This window comes from Onychomys torridus, chromosome 8 (genome assembly GCF_903995425.1).
Source record: "Onychomys torridus chromosome 8, mOncTor1.1, whole genome shotgun sequence".
Classification (NCBI taxonomy): Eukaryota; Metazoa; Chordata; class Mammalia; order Rodentia; family Cricetidae; genus Onychomys; species Onychomys torridus.
In genome coordinates this window covers 64,644,455-64,665,511 of record NC_050450.1, presented here as the reverse complement: position 1 = coordinate 64,665,511, position 21,057 = coordinate 64,644,455, and the positions used below count along the sequence as shown (strand labels likewise).

Here is a 21,057-nt window from a genome sequence, read left to right as displayed (position 1 = left end):
GGGCTGTTTCTCCACAGCTGACAACCACTCAGCTTACATTTAAAAAAAAAAAAAAATGTATTGATCGTAAAAGGCCCCAGCTCTCACCACACGTGTCTGTAAAAAGGAGAACTCCGCTATCTCACAGAGAGCAGGCCGTAAGGGCTGCAAGTTAGGCCCAGATGCTGAGCTTCCTATACTGACTTGAAGCTTGGGGCTGTAGAAAGATCTGCTGGTGTGAGAGGCCTTTTGGAGGGAAGAAATGCTCGAGTGTGTGCGTGTGTGCATGTGTGAGTGCCTGTGTGTGTGTGTGTCTTGGAAGCCAGAATAGACGCAGTATATGCGTGTGTTGTGACATGCATATACTTTTTCCTCCAGTGCTGGGGTGGAACCCAGAGGCCCCCCACATGCTGGGCAGTGCTGTACCGCTGAGACACAGCCCCAGGCCATTGGTGCCCTTTTGTTTTTCGATTTGATAAAAAGAGAAGAAAATCCGAGGCCCACCCAGCCAGAAGGCCATATGGGATGAAATGAAGTGGCCAAGCCAGGGTAGACCCCAGCCCGTCTTAATGTATCTAGACTGTGAAATCGCTAAGAAGTGTCTCTTCTGCTTGAGAACTGTAGTTTTCTCACGACATTACTTTCTGTAATGCACAGAACTAGGATTTGTCTGCCTTCTGTTTGCTTTTGGTCCCCTAGTGATCAAAGATGGCCCTTGTAGAACCTGAAGATGTCAAGAGCAGTACTTCACAGAGAAGAGAGATTCTGAAGGAGCGCGGGAAACTGGATGTCACGCACTGTACCATGACACTGAGGAGGCTAAGGCCGGGGATGAATTTGAGGGAGGCCTGGGCTGTACACTTAGACACATCACACCACCCCTATCTTAGAAGAAAATAATAACGTGCATTTCTTATGCTGTAAGAACCGGGGTACTACCCCTTCACCATGGCCTCTGGTTCTTTCTCCTAGCACCATCTTGGGTTTCTGTCTAGTGGCTCACGGCTAGTTACCGGTCATCTCTGAGCTTCATTAGAGTGGACTCTGAATTATTTAAAAGCCATCATTCAAGACTGTAAAATTCTGGAAGTACACACTGAACTCTGCAGTCAGGGTGGGGGGTGGGGGCTGAGACTCCTGCTAGCCAGCCGTTCTTCCCAGTCCTCGTCCACTCAGACACCAGCAGCGGTCTGCCTCCGATAAGATCTTGAAAAGAAAGCCGTACCTGCTAGGCCTTCCCTTCGTGATTTATTTTGAGCTTAAAATAGCAAACCTTAAACTCCATTTCTCTGCCCGCTCCCTTCCCCCACCGGATCCTCTCTTTAATTTTATGAAAAGATTTTTAAATTCTTCCTTGATTCTTGCTGCCTCAGGGGAAAGGGGTGAAGCTACCACCAGCTTTACTGTGGGGTGTTGAACTGAATCCCCCCTCTTGCTCTCTCTCTAGTTAAAAGATTCCCCGCTGTGACAGGTGTGGATTGAGGGGCCTTGGGTTTGTAAGGCGGTTGGGCTGACCTCCCGAGTTAAAAGGGTTCTTTTGAGCAATCTCTATTTATTTCTTTTCTTTTCTTTCTTTCTTTTTTTTTTTTTTTTATTTATTTAAAGAAATAACTTCTCAAGCATCCAGCTGTCCTCGACCTGCCGATAGTTTTGACTCTTAAATGGGGCTGATACTTGGGGCAGATTACTCTTGGCTCATGAGACTCAGCCTTCTTCCCGCACCAGAAGCTGCAGGCCAAATGGCCATGATCACAGGGTATGCAGCCTGGATGCCAGAGCTGAAGGATGGATTGTGTCTGCCTGTCAGTCTCTAGTCCGGAGGCTCCTTTCCAGATTCATTGAGGGAAGTGGGACATGGCTAAGGGGGCCAGTGAAGAGACTATGAGGCTGTCCCCACATGGGCTATTTCTCCGTTTCGAGGTGTGGCTTTAACCCTTCTATAGGGAAGGAACACAGCTCTTAACCACAGGGCGCAGGGGGAGAGCTGGGGAGCCGGGTTGGGAGCCCGCTCTGTTTACCTTAAGTACTTGCTCTGACGGAAATACTAGTTGTTGACTTCCACCCTGATGAGAGTCGGTGTACTCTGGGGAGCTATTAAAATACACATTCCCAGGCCGCTGGTTCATTGTTATGTGCCCAGTTAGAGCACAGTGTGGCATTGCAGAGTTGCACACACAACTAGAGCAAGCCTGCTCGTGATGCTCAGGTATAGTCTCTCAGCCAGTCCTACGCAGAGTCACCCTCCAGGCTCAGGAGGCCCCTTCATCCGTGGAAGCTCAGTGCAGAGGTCCAATGATTACCTGGGTTAGTGCGTTTCTAACTTGCTGCTGCAGGCTCTGGTGCTTCCTGATCTAGAGCAGGGCCACATCAGCCAGGGGATGCTGAGTAACTATGCAAATGAGTATAAGCCCAGGGACCCTGCCTCTCCCTTGACTTGGGTATCCTTGTTCTGCCTAGTGCCGCACTAGCTGCTTCCCTCCAGAGGGAAGCGATGTCGGACTGATTCTTTGTGCCAGGCACTGGGACAGGAGGTATTTTTACATACACGGTCTCACTTATCACAAGGGTCCTAATGAAGTTAGCATCACCCCATTTTACAGAGAGGAAAACTGAGGCTCAGAGAGATTTAGAGGTATGCCCACTGAGCTAGTGCATGGTGGAATCACAGGACTGTGGATCTTCAGTCCATATCTAGGCACTACCATGTTTGGTGGGGAGCATGGTAGAGGTGTATTCAAGAAGTAAATGTGAGAGCTGGAGAGGTGGTTAAATGGTTAAGGGTTCTTCCAGGGGACATGAAGTCAGTTTCTAATACTTATATCAAGCATGTGGCTCAGAATGTCTGTAGCTCCAGCAAATCTGATGTCCTCTTCTGACCACTGTGCGTGTCTGCATCATGGTTACACACAGAGAGACACATACATGTAATTAAAAATGTTTTCAATCTTTGAAAGAAAAAAAAAGGAAAAAGAAGCAGCAGGTATTTGGCCTCTGTGTTTTGGCAGGGCTTTCTCGGCCAACGCGTAGTGGGAGAGGGTAAATTGTGTTCCAGGCACCGAGCTGGCACTCTTGCCCAAGGAGCCCAGGAAAGTGGCTCAGAAGCTCAGTTCCCTAAACATGGCTTCTGGGTGGCCTGCGTGCTCCCTGGGGGGGAGGGGGGCGGCTGCTGAGCTGGTGACTTGATCCACATCCTAACACAACTAGGTGGCAGAGCCCTTAAGAGTGCGGTCTGGTCTTGCCGTAAGGTAATCAGCTAGTGGAAGGCTGCTCAGGGCAGGGATTGCAGATAGTCTTGTGAGAGTGAGTGGGTTGTTAGAAGGTGAGACCACGCCTGCTGTGGCCACTTCTCCATGTGGCTGTTTCCTCTTCTACTTCTCCGCCATGCTGTGATTGGGGGTGGGGTATCATCAGACTATGCATCTGCCTGTTCTGGGACTGTAAACCTTTTCTTTGTAAAGAAGTCAGCCTCAGGTATTTTGTTATGGCAACAGAAACTGGGCGAATATAATGGCCTTCTGAACTTCCAAGCTCCTAGAATCCATCAGCGCCTTGTTTTTCACTTAGACCAGCTCCTTCAACACATACCATCACTCCCTACCCTGGGGAGTGTCCCTGGCAGCAAAGAAAGAGCCCTTTGAGCAGCCACCAGGGTGAAAACAGCCAAGGTCCCAGGACCCCAAGGACATTTCCAGCCTGTGGTTGCTGGCCTAACCTAAAGGAGCACCTGATTGGCTGATCGTGGCTGATTCATGTTTCTGTGCGAAGGCAGACTTGCCATGAGTCAGTGAGAGAGACGGCGACAAGGACAGGGAGAGAGTCACCCAGACACCATGGAAGAGCTGCTAGAACAGCTGTGTGCGGGACCCAGTCGTTAGGTGGAGCTTAAAGATGTGAAACCCTCCACCCTTGCTGTGTACTCATACTTTTAAAGGCTTACCCACCAACGCCACCACCACCTCCCTCCTCCTCCTCCTCCTCCTTCTTTAAAAAGACAGAGAACTGCTCCATAGTTAAGATGGCCTTTCATGGCTGTCCCTCCTGCTAGGCTGGTCTATGTAGTTGCGGAGCTGGAACCCTGCACCTCAAGCATGTTAGGCGAACACTCTATTCACACCGCAGCCCAAGGGTTTAACTTCTGAGGACACTCTTGTCTGTTCTGCAGGATTTCTTTAAAGACCTCCTTGGTGACCACAAGGCCAACGATAAGGGCACCATGCTTCAGACACTGTCACCACAACACATGTGGGCATTGTAACACGGTCTGTGTGTGCTTGTGAAACAGCATTGACTCTTCCACACAACACACACTGTCTTTCCACGACTGTTATGTTCTCTGGAAGAAGACCTTCTTCTTCGTGAATCTTCTGTTGTCTAACCTTTGAGAGAGACCTGGGAATAGAAAGCAGCTCACTTGTTCAGCTCTCCTCTGGCAAACTCATTGGTTAAGTGGAAGACAGGAGGTCCCGGGGTATGTGGGTCAGCGGCAGGCTGATGGGAGGGTCCTCCTTCCCCGGGAGAAGCGCATGGGAATGCAGATCCAGATTGGTGCGATCTTCCTGGATGCGTTCTCTTTTTTACTTATTTGTGTGTGCACATGTGAGCATCTGTTTGTGTGGATGAGTGTGTGGAGAACAGCTTCAGCTGCTCTTCCACCTTATTTGAGACAGGATTTCTGTTTTGTTTATTTTTTTATTTTCTGTTACATTTGCCAGGCTGGTGGGGGTGTGAGCTTTTAGACCTTTTCTGCCTCTCCCTCTCATTTTCCCAAGAAGTTTTGGGGTTGCAACTGCTCATGCTATGCATCTGGGCTTTCTGGGACCTGGGGATTTGAACTCAGGTACACAGGCTTTCATGGCAAGTGCTTCTACCCACCAAGCTACCCTCCCCCTACCAGCCCGCTAAAGGAAATGTTTAGGTGATATGATATCTGATTTCTACATGTTGTCAGCCAGTTCCCCTTTCAGACAGTGTTCACCAAATAGCATGTTTAAGGTCCCGGTTTGTTCCCTGGGTGGCCTGCTGGTGGTTGTGGCCTTAAGCCTCTGCTTCTGTGTTTATACCTGGTAATCTAGATGCCTATGGAGATTTGAACAGAAAGGCAGAAGCACATTCTAGAGTTGGGTCAGGCTTCCTGGGAGTTCATGGGCTTGCTTACAGGGACAAGGCTCAGCTCTGGTTGGGGAAGTACCAAAGAGTGAATGGCTTTGGCCAGGCAGGATGGTATAGAAAGAAGCCCAGAGCAACAGTTCCCAGAGTTCTCTGGTGAACCATTTGGGCTTCGTTTGGACAGCATTTTGCAAAAGTCCACTTCAATTTTACACCTACTTTTCTCCTCCCTGTGTGTCCCATGTTTGGCAAGCATTTTGTTATTGCTACTTTAAAATATTCCCCCAGTGCAGCCCTAGCTTGAAAGGCAGCACCCACCCCAGCAGCTGTAATTTTTAAGATGTTGCTTATTGGTGAAACTATTAAGGCCACTCCACGTAGTTAAAAGGGAGGTTTGTTTAGTGGTGTAACTTACAAATGAAGGGGTAGGTTGCAGGGTCTGGCAAAGGTATGGCGTAGTCCGGCGGTGTTCTCTGGAGAACTCTGCTCGGTCTACCTCCAGCATCCAGGGTCCTGGAACCAAGAGAGACCTCTCCTCTCGATCCTGGGTCTTCCGCTTCCTCCCTCAGCCCCGCCTTGTGTGCATGACCATTACCAAAGCCTCAATGGGGGTTGGAACTTCCAGGCCAAGGCTGGGATGGCTACCCACTACAGCTGATCTCTGCCTGAACTTTTCTGGATTTTTCCACTGGTTTAGTGTCTAAGCGTGAAGAATGGTAGGGGTCCTAAAATGGAGGCTGGTGTCTTTGAGGTGAAGGCCAGAGAACAGTTTCCCACCCCACCACCAGCCCATGGGCTGTTTCAAAGCTGGTAAGTTGCCTAAGATGGGAGAGAAAAAAGCTCTGGCCACCTTTAGCTGTTTGTAACAAACAACGAAAGGAAACAATCTACCAGGTGTCTGGTCCGTGGACATCTTTGCAACTGGAGGAGCCTCCTGTGTTTAAGGCTGAAGCAGGAAACAGGCGAGGGGAGCCGTGGCCTCTGTGTGGACACGTGAGGCTTCTGCCGCTGATGGACTACCCGTCCTGGAGGACAGCACAGGGACTGTCCGTTGACCTCAAGCTTCGGAGTCAGAAATGTATCTGGTCCCCTTGGAGTGTATGGTTAGTAAGGATGACATGTGAACGAGAGTGAGTTACCCGAGGCCTGTTTGTTTGTTTATTTATTTATTTTGAGACAATGTCTTACTATGTAGCGGGGGCTGGCTTTGAGTGTACAGAGACCCACCTGCCTCTGCCTCCCAAATTCTGGGACTAAAGGCGAGCCCCTGCGACCAGCTTGCTTTCTTTATTCTTTAAGGAAGCCTAAACAAGCTATATAGCCTGTGAAATTGTATGTGTGTCATTGGCAGGTGAATAGATTATTAAATAAATTATTAAATTATTTAAAGGGCCAGGCCTGGTGGCGCACACCTGTGATCAGCACTAAGGAGGCTGAGGCAGGAGGATCATGAGTTTCAGGAAAGGGTTGGCTACAACGTGAGACCATTAAGAAACCAAGAGCGGCATAAAATACATGGCATAGTTTAACCAGTCTTCATCTTCTTGTTCCCTCAGGCTGCCTTTAGACTGCAGTCCCCTGTCCAAAGCCTCCTGTGCGAATTAGAGGTATATCCAGCATAGCTGACCCTTCCCAGCACAGTTCAGTGGCATCTGTGGCCGTCAATCCTGTCGTACCCAGTGTGTTTTCATCATAGTAACTGAAAGGTTTTACTCCTTATAACAGCAATTTACCATTTTCCTCTGTTTACCACTTTCCATACACATGAATTGGTCTGCACTAACAACCTCAGATAACCGAAATCTCACACTTCTCGTCTTTCTGTGTTTGGCTTACATCATTTAGGTGAAACTTTGAAGTTTGTGTTGTAGTGCGTATCAGAACTCTCTCTGGCTCAGCAGTATTCCTTTGCAAGTATAAGATGCATTGTCCTTATCTAATATAGTGCGGACCTGGCTTTTTTCCCCAATTTGGGGATCAAACCTTGATTTTTGTGTAGACAAGCGCTCTGCTACTGTGTACATCTCTGTTCATCCTAAACGAAACAAGGTTACTTTGTGGCTTTTGTGAATCTTATTTCCCTTTGCAACCTTTTTTTTTTTTTTTTTTCCTGTACATAAAATGCACTAGAGGTCATGTACTATTTTTTTTTATTTATTCCTTATTTTTAATGGAAGTATCATTGAGATTCTTTAGAAAAAAATTTCTTTTAGATTTATTTATGTTACTTTATGTATGTGTTTTGCCTGCATGCACACCTGATGCCCACAGAAGCCAGAAAAGGCGGTCGGATCCCTTGAACTAGAGTGACAGATGGCTGTGAGCCACCATGTGGCTGCTGGGAATGGAACCCAGGTCCTCTGCAAGAGCACCAAGTGCTCTCAACTGCTGAGCCATCTCTCCAGCCCTGCTGATGAATTCTCTGCGGGGAATTAAGTAAAACAATCACTAATGATATTCATTTGAGGAAAGAGCTTGGACTTGATGACAAGGTGTGATCACCAGTGTCTGAAGCCTGGACAAGGCAGTGAGGAGGTGTACACTGGAGCAGGACAGGCTTTGCAGGGGGAGGGGTGGTCACTCTCGACCCTACTTGGGCATCTCTGAGGTCTTCACGTGAGCTCAGGAAGCCCTGGCTGGCACATCTCCATGGAGCCTCCCTTTCCCTATCTGTTACTTCTCTTGGAGGTCCTTGGAATTGGATTGTTAACGTAGGTAGTTAATACAGTTGTTCAGTGGGTCCCTTCACACAGGACAAGGGCCTCAGTTGAGAGATATAAACTCTGCAAACATTTTAGTCAGGAGAGAATTATGGTGCTGGAGAAGAAGCTAACCCTAATATTTACCTTTAGAAATTGACAGGTTGTTTTAAGGCGATGAAGTATGTTGGTGCAGGAAGGGAGAACGAGGCTAGATCCGTTAACCCGGGAGTAAGTCCCAGGGCAGGGAACATGCTGTGGATTTACAGCTCTGCCCTAGTGTGTTTAAGGTTCTGAAGAGCCTTTGGGGTTGTCCCGTGAGACAGGCTGTCAGGGGCCCATCCCACGTGGGGAGGGGGATTGGTCCAGGTGTGGCTCCGTGAGGAAAGTTGCCCTTGGTTTCTATCCAGTTAATTTTCCATAAACCTGTTGTATTTTAAAGTAGCCCCAGGCTCTTTCCCTCTTTAAATTTTTTTTACCAAAATATTAACATTGGCATAACTAACATAACACTTTTAATCCTAGCTCTTGGGAGGCAGAAACAGGAGGATCTCTGTGAGTTTGTGGTAAGCCTGGTCTATGCAGTGAGTTCCAGCCCATGATGAGACCCCGTCTCAATACAAACAAACGAACATTGAGGAAAACTGACACACACACACACACACACACACACACACACACACACACGTCACTGTAGACCCCCTGTTAGGGATAAAGCACCCTTAGCTTTTCTTTACTGGTATGACTGTGCATACAGAGTGCATTTTGAGCATACTTCCATGTAAGGCTGCATTATCCCAAAAGATGCTCTCTGACAGCGACAAGGTGTTTCACCGCACACATGCACTGTGATTTATTTAATATTTCTCTGTGAGGAAAAACTAAAGCCAGTTTTATGCCTTGCTGTCGTCATCAGGGAAGTTACAAACATTTATATATACTTTATATATGTCTTCAGTTGCAAGGCTAAGTTCCTAGAAGAGTTGCTACATCAGAGATCCCGACCTAGGTCAGGGGTGGAGGATTCACCTAGCACGTACAAGGGTTTGATCCCAGCACTGGGGGAAAAGGATGATTTTGATACTACATTTCTTCCTGTTCTTCCCTCTCATTTCTTCTAAATTTCATCCTTTGTTTCTTTATTGGAAACCTACCCTCTAACACTGATACTCCTCATAGTGTGGACTCTTGTCCGGCTTTATGACTGGTGTTACATGGTGCGTGCTAGGCAGGGACTCTATCTCTGAGTCACACTGCAGCCTCAACTGCATTTTTATTAATCCATTGGCCATTATTTCCTCTTTTTATTTGGCTTAATTTTTTTTTTTTTTTTTTTTAAAGCCAGGCGGTGGTGGCTCACGCCTTGAATCCTAGCACTCGGAAATGCAGAGGCAGGCGGATCTCTGTGAGTTCGAGGCCAGCCTGGTCTACAGAGCGAGATCCAGGACAGGCAGAATTATTACACAGAGAAACCCTGTCTTGAAAAAGCAAAATAAAAACAAAAACAAAAAAAAAATTTTTTTTAGCTTGCAGGCAAACATACATTATTCCAAAATTTCTGGTCATCTGCTCTGCATCTCAGTGCCACATTTTGCTTTTATTTCGACTCCTTCTTGAAGCTTTGTACTCTTGGTGGTTTTTTCTTTTTCGTTTCTTTCTTTTTTTTTTTTTTAATGTTTTTTTTTTTTTTTTTTTTGAGACGGGGTTTCTCTGTGTAGCTTTGGAGCCTGTCCTAGAACTCACTCTGTAGACCAGGCTGGCTTTGAACTTATAGTGGAGAAAGTTTGTCAGGTCTGCCCACGGGCAGGGCATGCATGTCTTTTCTTCGTCCTGCTCCACCTTGGTGCCTACAGACTTTCCTTTCAGATCTTTATTGATTAGTATACACTCATGTTACTATCTCAGCTCCTCAGAGTCCTGATGGGAGCATTCGTGTGTGTGTGTGTGTGTGTGTGTGTGTGTGTGTGTGTCCTGGCAGGACAGGTGTGTTCTTGCTCTTCTGTGTTTGTGGGAGCTGCGGCTGAGATAAGGGTCATGTTAAGCTTTCCTACTGACCATAAGCTGTACTATGACCACATGCCAGCCTGTCACATGAATTCATGCTCTTTGCCCACCTGTGGCCACATTATCCCCTGTGCCCATCCTACACTTTCAAATGCCACTTTCAAGAGCAGAAGGACACAGGTTGAGTGATGCTCCTGCTCCAGCAAGTCTGGTCTCTCTGTGCCTGCCCCTCCAAATCGGGAGACATTAGTGGGGCCCTGCTGGGGTCTCTGTACTCAAACCATATACATGCTCCCCAGGGCCCATCTAAGCCTGGCCTGGTAACTTTCAGATCCGGTCCCGGCTATGCCAGTTTTATCTAGCAGCAATCCCTTGTCCTCCCTCATGTCCTTAAACCAAGTGCAAGGCTTCTGGGTTATTATTTATCGAGGAGAGACCAACCCATAAGCCCGAGCTGGATACCTCGTGCTTTTTCCGCTGGATGCAGCATTTTTCTTCCCTGGCTGTCCTGCCACTAAGTGCTGCTCTGGCAGAGCTGTGTGACTTCAAAGCTGTTTCCTGCTGTCCTTAAACTAAAACTAAAGCGAGAGACATTTCTGAGCTCTTTAAATAATAATAGTGGTAATAATAATAATAAATAGGAATAATAAAGTGCCCTGTGACTTCTCAGCTTTTCATGTGGCTTCTAGTGCTCCCCTGCCAGTGTGACCTGTTTGGGGACTGCCTGCTCTCCTTCCTTTGATGTCTCTCTCCAGGATACCTCCCTGGAATCTGTGCTGAGAACCGGGAAATTGCTGCTGTGAGTTGGGGGTGGGGGGAGGGGGAGGGGACCCCGGGAACTTTGTGGGTGTGTGCTGAGGGAAGTCAGATTGAACTGGCAATGACCCCTGGAGGCTGTGTCCTTCCTGATGATGGGGAGTATTCCAGTTCTTCCCCTCCTCTTCACCCAGTTCCCCTTAAGCTGCTGTTCACGCTCACGGCCATGGAGCTCAGTGCCCAGTGACCTTGAGGTACTCCTTGTCTCCCAGTTTCTCAGAGCAGCTTGTGGATGATGTGGATGTGGATTCCTCTCTTTGCTCTGGCCACTTCCTTCTCAGAATACTTTTAGTTGTGCCCCCTGCCCTTTCAGTAAAACATAAATTACGGAGACTTTGATATACAGGTTGAGCACCCCTTACTTGAAAAGCTCAGGCCTGGAAGTGTCTCTGGGTTCTGTTTGTTTGGACTCTGGGAATATTTCCATAGACTTTACCACTTGGACATGCCCGATCAGAAAATCCCAAATTCTAAATACTCCAAAAGCTAAAACTTTACCAATCCCAGAAAGGAGATGCCCATACATATTTAGGATTTCAGGTTTTCTTATTAGAGATATGCCATCATCCTTTGTGTGTGTGTGTGTGTTGTATATATATATATATATGTGGGAGTGTATTTACAAATGTGTGGTATTTATTTTTATGATATGTACACTTGTGTGTGGTGTGTGTATGTGGTATCTATATGTACATTGTGTGTGTGGTGAATGTACATGTGCGTGTACATGCTAGAGAAGGATGTTGGGTGTCCTGCTCTGTGACTCTGTCTTATTCCTTTGGGACAGGATCCCAAACAAACCCAGAAAACCCTAGCAGTTTTGTCCCTGTCCCCCACCTTCCCAGTGTCGGGGTTACAGGTGTAGCAGGACCATGCTGGCCGGGCTTTTTACATGAGTTCTGGGGATTCAAACCCAGGTCCTCTGGCTTGCACAGCCAGTGTCTCACCTGCTGAGCCATCTCCACAGTCCCAGTGTGCTGTTTGATGTCCCCATACATCCTGTGAGATAGGAATTACAGTCAAGCAGATTAGCCTACGTAGTATTTTCCATCTCTACCCTCTTTTTTGATTAGCTTTTAAAATCATGTTTGTCTTAATTAATCCCAAGCCTTCTTCTATTTGGAGAGAGCTGTAATTAAGCTTCACATCAAGTTGAGCCCGACAAGTACAGTGAAGGTCGGCCTGTGGTGGAGGCTACTTGGTGTGCTCCTGACTGTCAGGGGACCTGAGGCAGGGGTCTGAAGGAATGGCTCAGCCATCAAAAGCATGCACTGCTCTTGCAGAGGACCCACGTTTGGTTCCCAGCACCCATGCCAGGCAACTCAGAACCTCCTGTAACTCCAGCTCCAGGGGACCTAATGTTCTCTCTGGCCTCCATAGGCACCTGTACTCATGTGCACATACCCACACACAGATACACATAATTTAAAACTAATAAAAATAGCCAGGCATGGTGGTAAACACCTTTAATCCCAGCTCTTGGGGAAACAGAGGCAGGTGGATCTCTTTGCGTTCCAATTCTATATAGCAAGCTCTAGGTCAGCTAGGGCTACATTCTGAGGCCCTTTCCTGATAACAAAACAGTAATATAATAACAGTACATTAAAAAATTAACCTGAGGCATGAATTCACATGCCTCTCAGCCAAACAGCCCTGGCTAGAGCCTGGGCCTGCTTCTCCTCAGGGCTGGAGGCTTTGGAAGCCCTAGACCTTTTCTTCATCAGTCTTGAGTCAGATGTAGATGCAGGCAGATCTCTGAGTTTGAGGCTAGCCTACTCTACAGAGTGAGTTCCAGGACAGTCAGGGGTACATAGAGAAACCCTGTCTCAAGAAAAGAAAAAAAAAAAAAAAAAAGAAAATTTTTATTTAATGTGTGTATGTGTGTACACATGCCTTGGTGCACATATGGAGGTCAAAGGACAGTTTGCCAGAGTTGATTTTCTCCTTCCAGCTGGTGGGTCCCAGGGGTCAAATTCAGGCTTGGTGGCAAGTGCCCTGAACTGCTGAACCATCTTGCCACCCCTCTTTTGTATTTTTGAGATGGAATTTTCCTGTGCAAGTTTGGTTGGATTGACGATCTCTATGTGGTCCATACAGGTTGCAAACTCAGGGCAATCCTCCTGCCTCCTCATACTCTCAGTGCTGGGGTACAGGAATGAGCCACCATAAGTGTGTTTTGTAGGGACAAGAGACGTTCCTCAGTGGTAGAATGTGTGTTAATATGGACCAGGAAGGCCTGGGTCAATCTCTAACTCCACGCTAACTGAGTTGTGTAAAACAACAGTGTTTTAGAGATCCACCATCAGGCCTTCACAGCATGTGAAGGACATTTGGGCAAGGGCGTCATCAAAGCCATCTGGGAAGCTGCCCTTTGTCCCTTCTCTGTCAGTGGGCATCATGTGTTGAATCCAAGTCCTACAGTTTGGTTGAGATACTCCCAACTCCTGGAACTTGGATCCTTTCAGTTAAAATGAAGCTGTAGGAATGCAACTCTAATTTCTTTATATTTGCAAGGTAGAAAAAGAATATCCACATAAGCTACAGGTTCTGAAAACCTGTTCATCCCATGGCTCCTGATTAAAAAAAATGCTAGCTGGGCATGGTGGTGCATGCCTTTAAACCTGCACTCGGGAAGCAGAGGCAGGTGGGTCTCTCTTCCCCTTCCATTTGTTTGAGACAGGATCTGTTCGCTCTTGCATATGCCATGCTAGCTGGTTCATGAGCATCTAGGGTTCTGTCTCTGCCTCTCATCTTGCTGTAGGAGTTGGAATTACAGTTGCACACTGTTGAATCCAGCTTTAGGTAGGTTCTGGGATTTGAACGCGGTCCTCATACTTGTGCAGCGAGCGCTTTACCCACTGAGCCATCTTCCCATGTCTGTACCCCTGGATGTGGAGGTTGGAGGACAGCCTCAGGTATCAGTCCCCTCCTTCCACCTTGTTTGAGACAGGGTCTCTCTTTTTATTGTTCTTTACTGTATGTGTCAGGCCAGTTGGACCATGAGCTTCTGGGCATTCTCCTGTCTCTGCTCATGTCATGGCAGGAGTCCTGGGGTTACAGATGAACCCTGCTTTATGTGGGTTCTGAGGATCCAAAATCAGGTTCATGGCAAGCGCTTGACCCCCCCCACCACCCTTGAATAATTAATTAATTAATTAGTTTATCACAGAAAAAGGTTGCTTTAGCCAGGCCCTCCAGTGACAAATGTCCATACAGTGTTGACACCTGAATATGTGACTTCTGTTGTAGGCTGAATGTAAGTGGCACACTGGTGATGTGGGGGAAGAGATGGGGCAGACTCTGGCAACCCTTCAGAGAGCAACAGACACAAGAAGGAGACGGTGTGGCCTGGTTTTATCTGGGTCAGTTTGAAGGATGTAGCTGGTGTGAGGTGTATGGCATGGAGTAGAGAGGCTTTGTTCAGAAAGATTGCCGCAGTCAGAACCTACATGGGTGTCTGTCCCTCAGCTCGGCTAGACAGAGCTCCTCCTGTAGCTCACCATCATGTAGGTGCTCCATAAACAAGTGAGCCGGCAGGTAGTTCACCTGCCGAGGCCTTGCTTACTGTGGCCAACCTGAAGCTGCTGTTTTTCTTTTAAATGTGACCCCTTTTCATTATCTCAAGACCTCCTTTTCCTGCCTTTCCCAGCAGCTTCCAGGGTTTTCTAAGCTTGCTGGGCCAGATCACACACCCTGACCTAATTTCATAGCTCTCTGTTCCCCAGAACAGCCCTTTCTCGAACTTCCTTGCCGGTTGTCGGCCCACAAGGAGCCTCTGGTTGACCCTGTAATAATCTAGTGGTACTCCTGAACTCCACTCCTCAGGATCGTGAGCCCAGAGGATCCTGGCTACTCCACAGACCACATAATACAGACGAGGTGGTAACTTTTACAAGAGAATCCCCAGAAGCTGGGGAATTGGTGTGGAGTCCTGCAGCGGTTTTAAAGAACGTGGAAAACGATGTAATGATGAGTGACAGCCAGCAGCGCCGCCGCCGCCGCCACCGTCCAGCTAAGGAATCGGGATGGAAGAATGTTCTAACTCGGACTGGAAGTTGGCCAGCCATGGGATTTTATTGACCATAAGTTGCTAATTCAAAGGCTTTTCCAGCCATGACCCCCGGTTTTTCTTCTTATTGCACTTCCTACATTTCCCGGAGCCTGCATTTATGACTTTTTATCATCATAAAGTTCAAAATGAAATACCTACTTAAAAATTAATTGAAGTCTGCGAACATCACGTCATTTGTTAACGTGCGTAGTGAGCACGTTCCCCTCATCTCCCCCATCTGTTTATTTTTCGATTAATAAAAGGGAAGGCATGTTTGTGCTCGAGGCTGGAGGATCTTGGCTGCCTGTGTTGGAATCTGTGAGTTTAGTCCAAATTGATAATGTCCTGGTATTTGTGGAGGCTTTTATTTATTTATTTTAGAAGAAAAGCTGCTTAAATGAAGGCACATTTTTCTAAAGCTGACACATAGAGTTCAGGATAAACGGCTTTCTAGTAGGCCGTCTGTGAATAGTAAGGATATGGATTTACCATCGGGGTCTTGAGTGTGTTTTCAAGGCATTGTTTTAAGTTGGTGGGAGGCCCAGATGAAAGGAGGAATTTCATGAGAAGCCCCCCATGAGTCATTTTGCGCTGCAGTGAAGAGCTGAAACATGGGATTTGCTCAAGGTCCTTATGTAGAAAGTTCTCGCTGGCAGGAGGGTACCCTGCCCTGCCTTGTGGCAGTACAGGCCTTCAGTTGGCCTGGTGTTTGGGGATGGAGCCTTCCCCATCTTCTTTCTGTGCCTATTGTGGGTGGGCATCAGGTCTTTCCCCTCCTTCCTTTGTGCTTTTCCTCTGTGAACAGTCATTTCATTTGTTCCTTGCTGCTTATCATTTTATTAGTCAGACTTTTCTCCCTGGGCCAGGCTCTTCTCTGGAGGCCTTGCCTCTGTGTTATGATGTGCATTCATCAGCAAACATTGGCTTCTATGACGGCAAGCAATAATCAGGAGTACAGAATGAGAAAACCAGAACTTTCTATGTGCTTGGTCGTTTTGTTTCTTAGTTACCAGAGCTGTTAGGGTCGGAGTCTGCTCCCCAGGAGCCCAGCATGCTAGGCTCTGCCTCCCTTCCTCAGTATGCCCATCAGAGAGCCAAGTAATCGCGAGAAACAATGAGCCAACATGGCCACATTGGGAAGAGGAACAGATAAAGGGGTCCAGTGACCCCCAAGTCCATCTTCAGGGTCATGACATGGGAGTTAGAGTTAAACAGAGGACAAGAGGAATGCATAGCCAAGTGGCGCTGGTCAAGACGTGGTCCCATCCATTCCTGTCTGGGAGGGCCACAGTCTTTCCTGCAAGGTGGTCTAGTGTTGTCAGAACTATGAACCTTTTTCCTGAGACACAATTTCCCAATCTGACTAACACAAGACTCGGCTTTTTCTTCCTCACAGCTTGAGATTTCTGGGAAAATTCCAGTCTCTCTGGGACCATTGTTTCAGTAGTCTGATAGCCAGAGGGAGCAACACCAGGGGCCCTGCCAGGATGGTCACACTGGGGTTCCAGACACAAATTGGTCTTAAAGACTGAACTGAGCTGGTTAAGCAGGAGGAGGGCCGGCTCTTCCTCTCTAATTTTCTTTACAGCCTTAAATGTTTCCTACCAGTGGCAAGACAATGTTTACTGTGTGCTAATGAATGTCCTCATCTTTAAAAGAGGAGGTAAGCCAGGAATGCCTGCTCTCCTCATACTCTCAAGTACTTGGAGACTGAGGCAGGAGGATCATGAGTTTGAGGCCAGTCTAGGATAGATTGGAAGGTAGGAGACTCTTATGGGGAGTTGGAGGAAGAATGGAGAATTAGAATAAATAATTCTTGTTGTGTTTCAAAATTTTATGGGAAAATCGGGTTGTTTTTTTATACCTGATGGCTGTATGGATGAACAGACACAGTGGATTGCTAGGGGAATTGGCCGACTAGCTTATGGAGGCTGAAAAGGCTCTGTGAGCTGGAGACCCTAGGATGCTGCAGATGTGGCAGCATCAGTCCAGGCCTGAAAACCTCAGAAGCCGGAATACAGGTGTCAGTCCAAGGGCAGAAACTTGAGAACCTGGTGGGTCATTTGTGAGGGTCCTAGAGTCCAAAGACAGCAAAGCCTAGAGGTTCGAGCATCCAAAGACTGGGAGAGATGGAGAGAACCTTCTTCCCTGTCAGTTTGTTCTCTGCCAGGGCCCCTGATCGTTTGGTACCTGCCCTCACCGAGGGTGGCTCTCTCCCACTCAGCTCACTAACTTGCACACCAGACTTCTGGAAGCACACGGAGATGTACCCTATTAGTTATCTACATGTTCCTTACTTGAGATGGCCACTGAGCTAACCATCCTTGTCTCCGTGGAGCCCCTCACCGATTTCACAGCCTGAGGTCATCGGCTGGCTTCTCCAGGTGCTCCTAGGCTTGATAGACACAGCTGGAGGAAGTGGGGTGGGTAGGTCTCGTGCTAAATACTCATCAGTTGTAACAGAAAAGCAACTGAATAATATGTGTGATGGCCAGTGTCAGTTGTCGGCTTGACAAAAATCTACAATCGCTTGGGAGGTGAGCCTCTGGTGGGGAGGATTGTCTTGATTATATAACGTGTAGGAACAGGCGCAGTGGGGGCAGCGCCATTTCCCTGGACTGTATAAACGGACAAAGGGAACTGAGCAGAAGCATGCATTCATTGCACTGTTTCTTGACTGTGGGTGGAAGGTGTCCAGCCACTTCCAGCTCATGTCGGCCCGGCCTCCCCACCAAGGTGGACTGTGCTTTGAACTGTGAGTGAAAATAAACCCCTTCTCGTAAATTGTTTTTATCAGAGTTTTGTTTGTTTGTTTGTTTGTTGTTTGTTTTAAATCACAACAACAGGGAAAGAAACTAACACAATATTGAAACAGGGTGAGAGAGATGCAGCCCTGGGGACATTTATTACTTAAGAGGTGTGGAAATAATTTGGGATGTGGGATAAAAGACACAACACTTAAAAGAGGTGGCTTCAAGGCACCTGCAAGCCCAGAATTCAGGAGATAGAGGCAGGAAGGTCAGGAGTTAAAGGCTAGCCTGGGCTACGTAAGAATCTGTCGGAACCCCACTCTCCTAAAACAAAAGGTAGCTTTGGGAAATGAAAAGAAACAGAAGGATCATACTTTACCACATTTCTATAAAAACTACTTCATTTTGTTTTATGCCAAAGCTATGTTATTAGCTAAATTATATTATTTTAAAATACATTTTTTTAATCCAGGCATTGGCCCATATCTGAGGTCCCAGCCACTCTGGAGGCTGAAAAGAGGATTCCTTGAACCCAGTAGTTCAGCAGCAGTGTGAGCCATTCAGCAAGACCCTGTCATAAAACAAACATGCCAGTGTGGTGGCACACACCCAGGGTCCTAGCATTTAGAATTGAATGCCCTTGTCATGATAGATCCCTACCTTCAGTTCCAGGCCATATTTTACCTCAAAACCCAAACCAAAAACCCAACAACCACCAAACCAGCAGGCAAACAAAACATTTTAAATCTATTTGGAAGCTTAGTAAAGAAAAGAGACAGGGAAAGATTGACTGAAAAGTCCGTCTGCCTGTGCAGTAGACGCATGGTGCTGGCACTGAGAAGTGGCTCTGAAAGCCCAGACCCGCGGCACCAACTGAGATGTATTGAAACTGCAAATTCTTGGACTCCAGCCCAGCCCCCCTTCCCTTCTGAATCAGAAACTGCACTGGGGCCCAGGAATTCTCATCTTGACAAGCTCTCCAGGCTTCCCCTTGCCCCACAGTGCTGGGGATGGGGGAGTAGGGTTCACACATCCTGGGCAAAGTGCTCTACCACTGAGCCCCAGCCCCAGACCCCCAGGTGACTCAGATGCAGATCCAGCTTGAAAGGAGCAGGTCTTGAGCAAAATAGACAAGGCTAGTTTCCTACACCAACATCATGCCCTGAGGTAAGTGCTAAGATCCTGGGACCCTTCTAAGAACAGATAAACTTAGGGCCAGTGAGATGGCTCGGTGGGTCAAGAAAGGTGCTTGCCACCAAGCATGACCACCTGAGTTTGATCCCTGGGACCAAAGATGGGAGGAGAGACCTGACTCCCCAAAATTGTCCTTTGACCTCTATATGTAACACCCTGGCACATATGTACCTACACTCACCTGCAAGTGTGCACATGCACACACACACACACACACACACACACACACACACACAAATAAATAGAACAAAAAATTTTAAAAGAAAACATACATTTAAAAGCCTCTCTAAAGCTAGCTAGCTACTCTAGGGTTAGGACCAAAAAGAAAGGGCACCCCTATGTGAGTGCTGGGGTGTGTGTGTGGTGGGAGGGGTGGGCAGCAGAAGAGAAGAGACTTCTGGGAGGTACCCATGTGCCACAGCCATGCGGGCAGTGAGTAGGCGGGGTGACCCTTGGCTAAGCAGCTGAGTGGTAGGGAGTGCCTGGCTGTGGCTGGCTTCTCATAAGGCATTTGCTATTATAGGGAAACAAGGAGCCCTTCTTTTTGGCCTCTGACAGCGATCAATGGGGCTCTCAGGTGTCCTTTGGCTATTTCTGACTTAGAAGCAAGAGCAGGGAGGCAGTATCTTACCTCCTGTGAATCCTGGTGGTGGGTACCCAGGTCTCCAGCGAGTGTCTCGAGCCTCACTCCTGCTTCTGTTTGGAGCTGACCAAGAGGAACAGCCTCATGCTGGGTGACAGATCCAGAAAAGGTAGTGACCATCACAGGACTTCCTTCTACAGAGTGAACATTAGACGTGGTGACCAGACAGCCTCAGAGTCCTCAACAGCTTGCAAAGCCACTGCTGATTGATCTGATTGTCGTTGGTAGACGAAGTGAAATTCACCACATCCAGCTCTGTCCATCTGATTTCTCCATTAGCAGCAGAAGCCCTGAAGAACAGTGAAGCACACGGTGACTTAGCCGGAACAGCTGCCATCACTAGTGACTTTGACTTTTACGCATGTTTTCCTTCTTAGGTAACACATTCCCTAAGTTTATTACCAGCTCCATGAAATAGCTGAGCAATGTTAGCTGCCCTGTAGACGACCACGGATGGCATCTCCAAGAAGGGAACGAAAGAGAATTAAAGCCTGAAGTTCCAAGAACTGATTTGAAACTGATCTTTATCCTGCCAAAGAGAGAAGGTAGACTGTCTGTCTCCTTTCCTCCAGAGGGCCTGTCATGCAGGTGAGGAGAGCAAAATGAAGAAGACCAACGGACCAGGGTCGGTGGGGAGTCTGCAAAGAATATCCCCAAAGGGAGACCCCCCCAAGAGTGCCGGAGAGGATTCTGTGGTGGTGGAGAGGATTCTGCAGTGGTCGGATTGGACCTGTTTGGCCAGGTGCAGAGGGAAGGCAGCCCGGGTGAGAAGAAGGACCGAGAAAGAGGAAGCCGAAGGAAGGACCCTATGCCGGGTTCCCTGAGGAGATGCTTCCAGCCAGCGCACTGTGAATGGAAAGGAAACCTGGCAAGATGGAGTGGTGCCCAGCACTGGAGGCTTCATGAGACTATTGCTGTTCTGGGAGCTTGAGCACTAAGGTGTTTGAGAAGGATTAAGGTCATGGTGGGAGAGGAGGAAACCTGAGGAGCTGCAATGGGGTAGAACTGTGTTCTTTCTTTCTTAAGGTAACACTCAGGTAGGCCTCCCTGTCCACCTTGGACACTTGAGTCAAACTTAGTTCTCCTTATCCTTTGCTGTGACTGTATTGCCATTTACAGCTTTCCTGGTTAGACTTGTATTCTTTTGGGGCATGTGGTGTGGTGTGGTGTATGCACACCTATGGTGTAGGTGTGCTTGATGTGGAAGCCAGATGACATGGAGTGTCTTCCTCTACCACCTTTTCTTTCTTTCTTTTTTTGAGACAGGGTCTCACACTGTAGCCCTGGCTGTCCTGGAACTCCAATGTATACCAAGCTGGCCTCGAACACACAGCTCTGCCTGCCTCTGCCTCCTGGGTGCTGGGATTGGAGGTGTGCCACCATGCCTGGCTCTACTTGCCCTCTTTGTTTTGTGTGACTCTGTCCCTGGTCCCCATCCTTCCTTCCCCAACACACTGGTATTTTGAGAGGCTCTCTCTTTGTAGCGGGGGCTGGCTTTGAACTCACAGCCCTCTTGCTTCTGTCTTCAAGTGCTGAGGTTCCAGGTGTGTGCCATCGTGTCCGACTCTTCCTCTGAACTTAAATGTTGACAATGTGCTTTTCCTGGTCTGCTGGGACTTTCCAGGCTTCCCCCATTCTAGATTGGACCTGCCTGCTACTCAGCTGTCATCCTGGAACTTTCTCTGAGCATTTTCCTGAGTTGGCTTTCCAGTGGATTCCACTCTAACTCCAGTCACTGATTTGGTCCAAGCATTTTCATTTATTTATTATTTATTTATTTTTGCCCATATACTTAAAAGCGTTACCAAGGAGATC

The 21,057-nt window shown here is 47.7% G+C and overlaps 1 protein-coding gene across 1 annotated transcript in view; it reads left to right on the top strand.

The window, feature by feature from the left end:
- Nxn (nucleoredoxin) overlaps positions 1 to 21,057 on the top strand; it is a 144,886-nt gene that overhangs the window by 25,767 nt on the left and 98,062 nt on the right. The window lies entirely within an intron of this gene.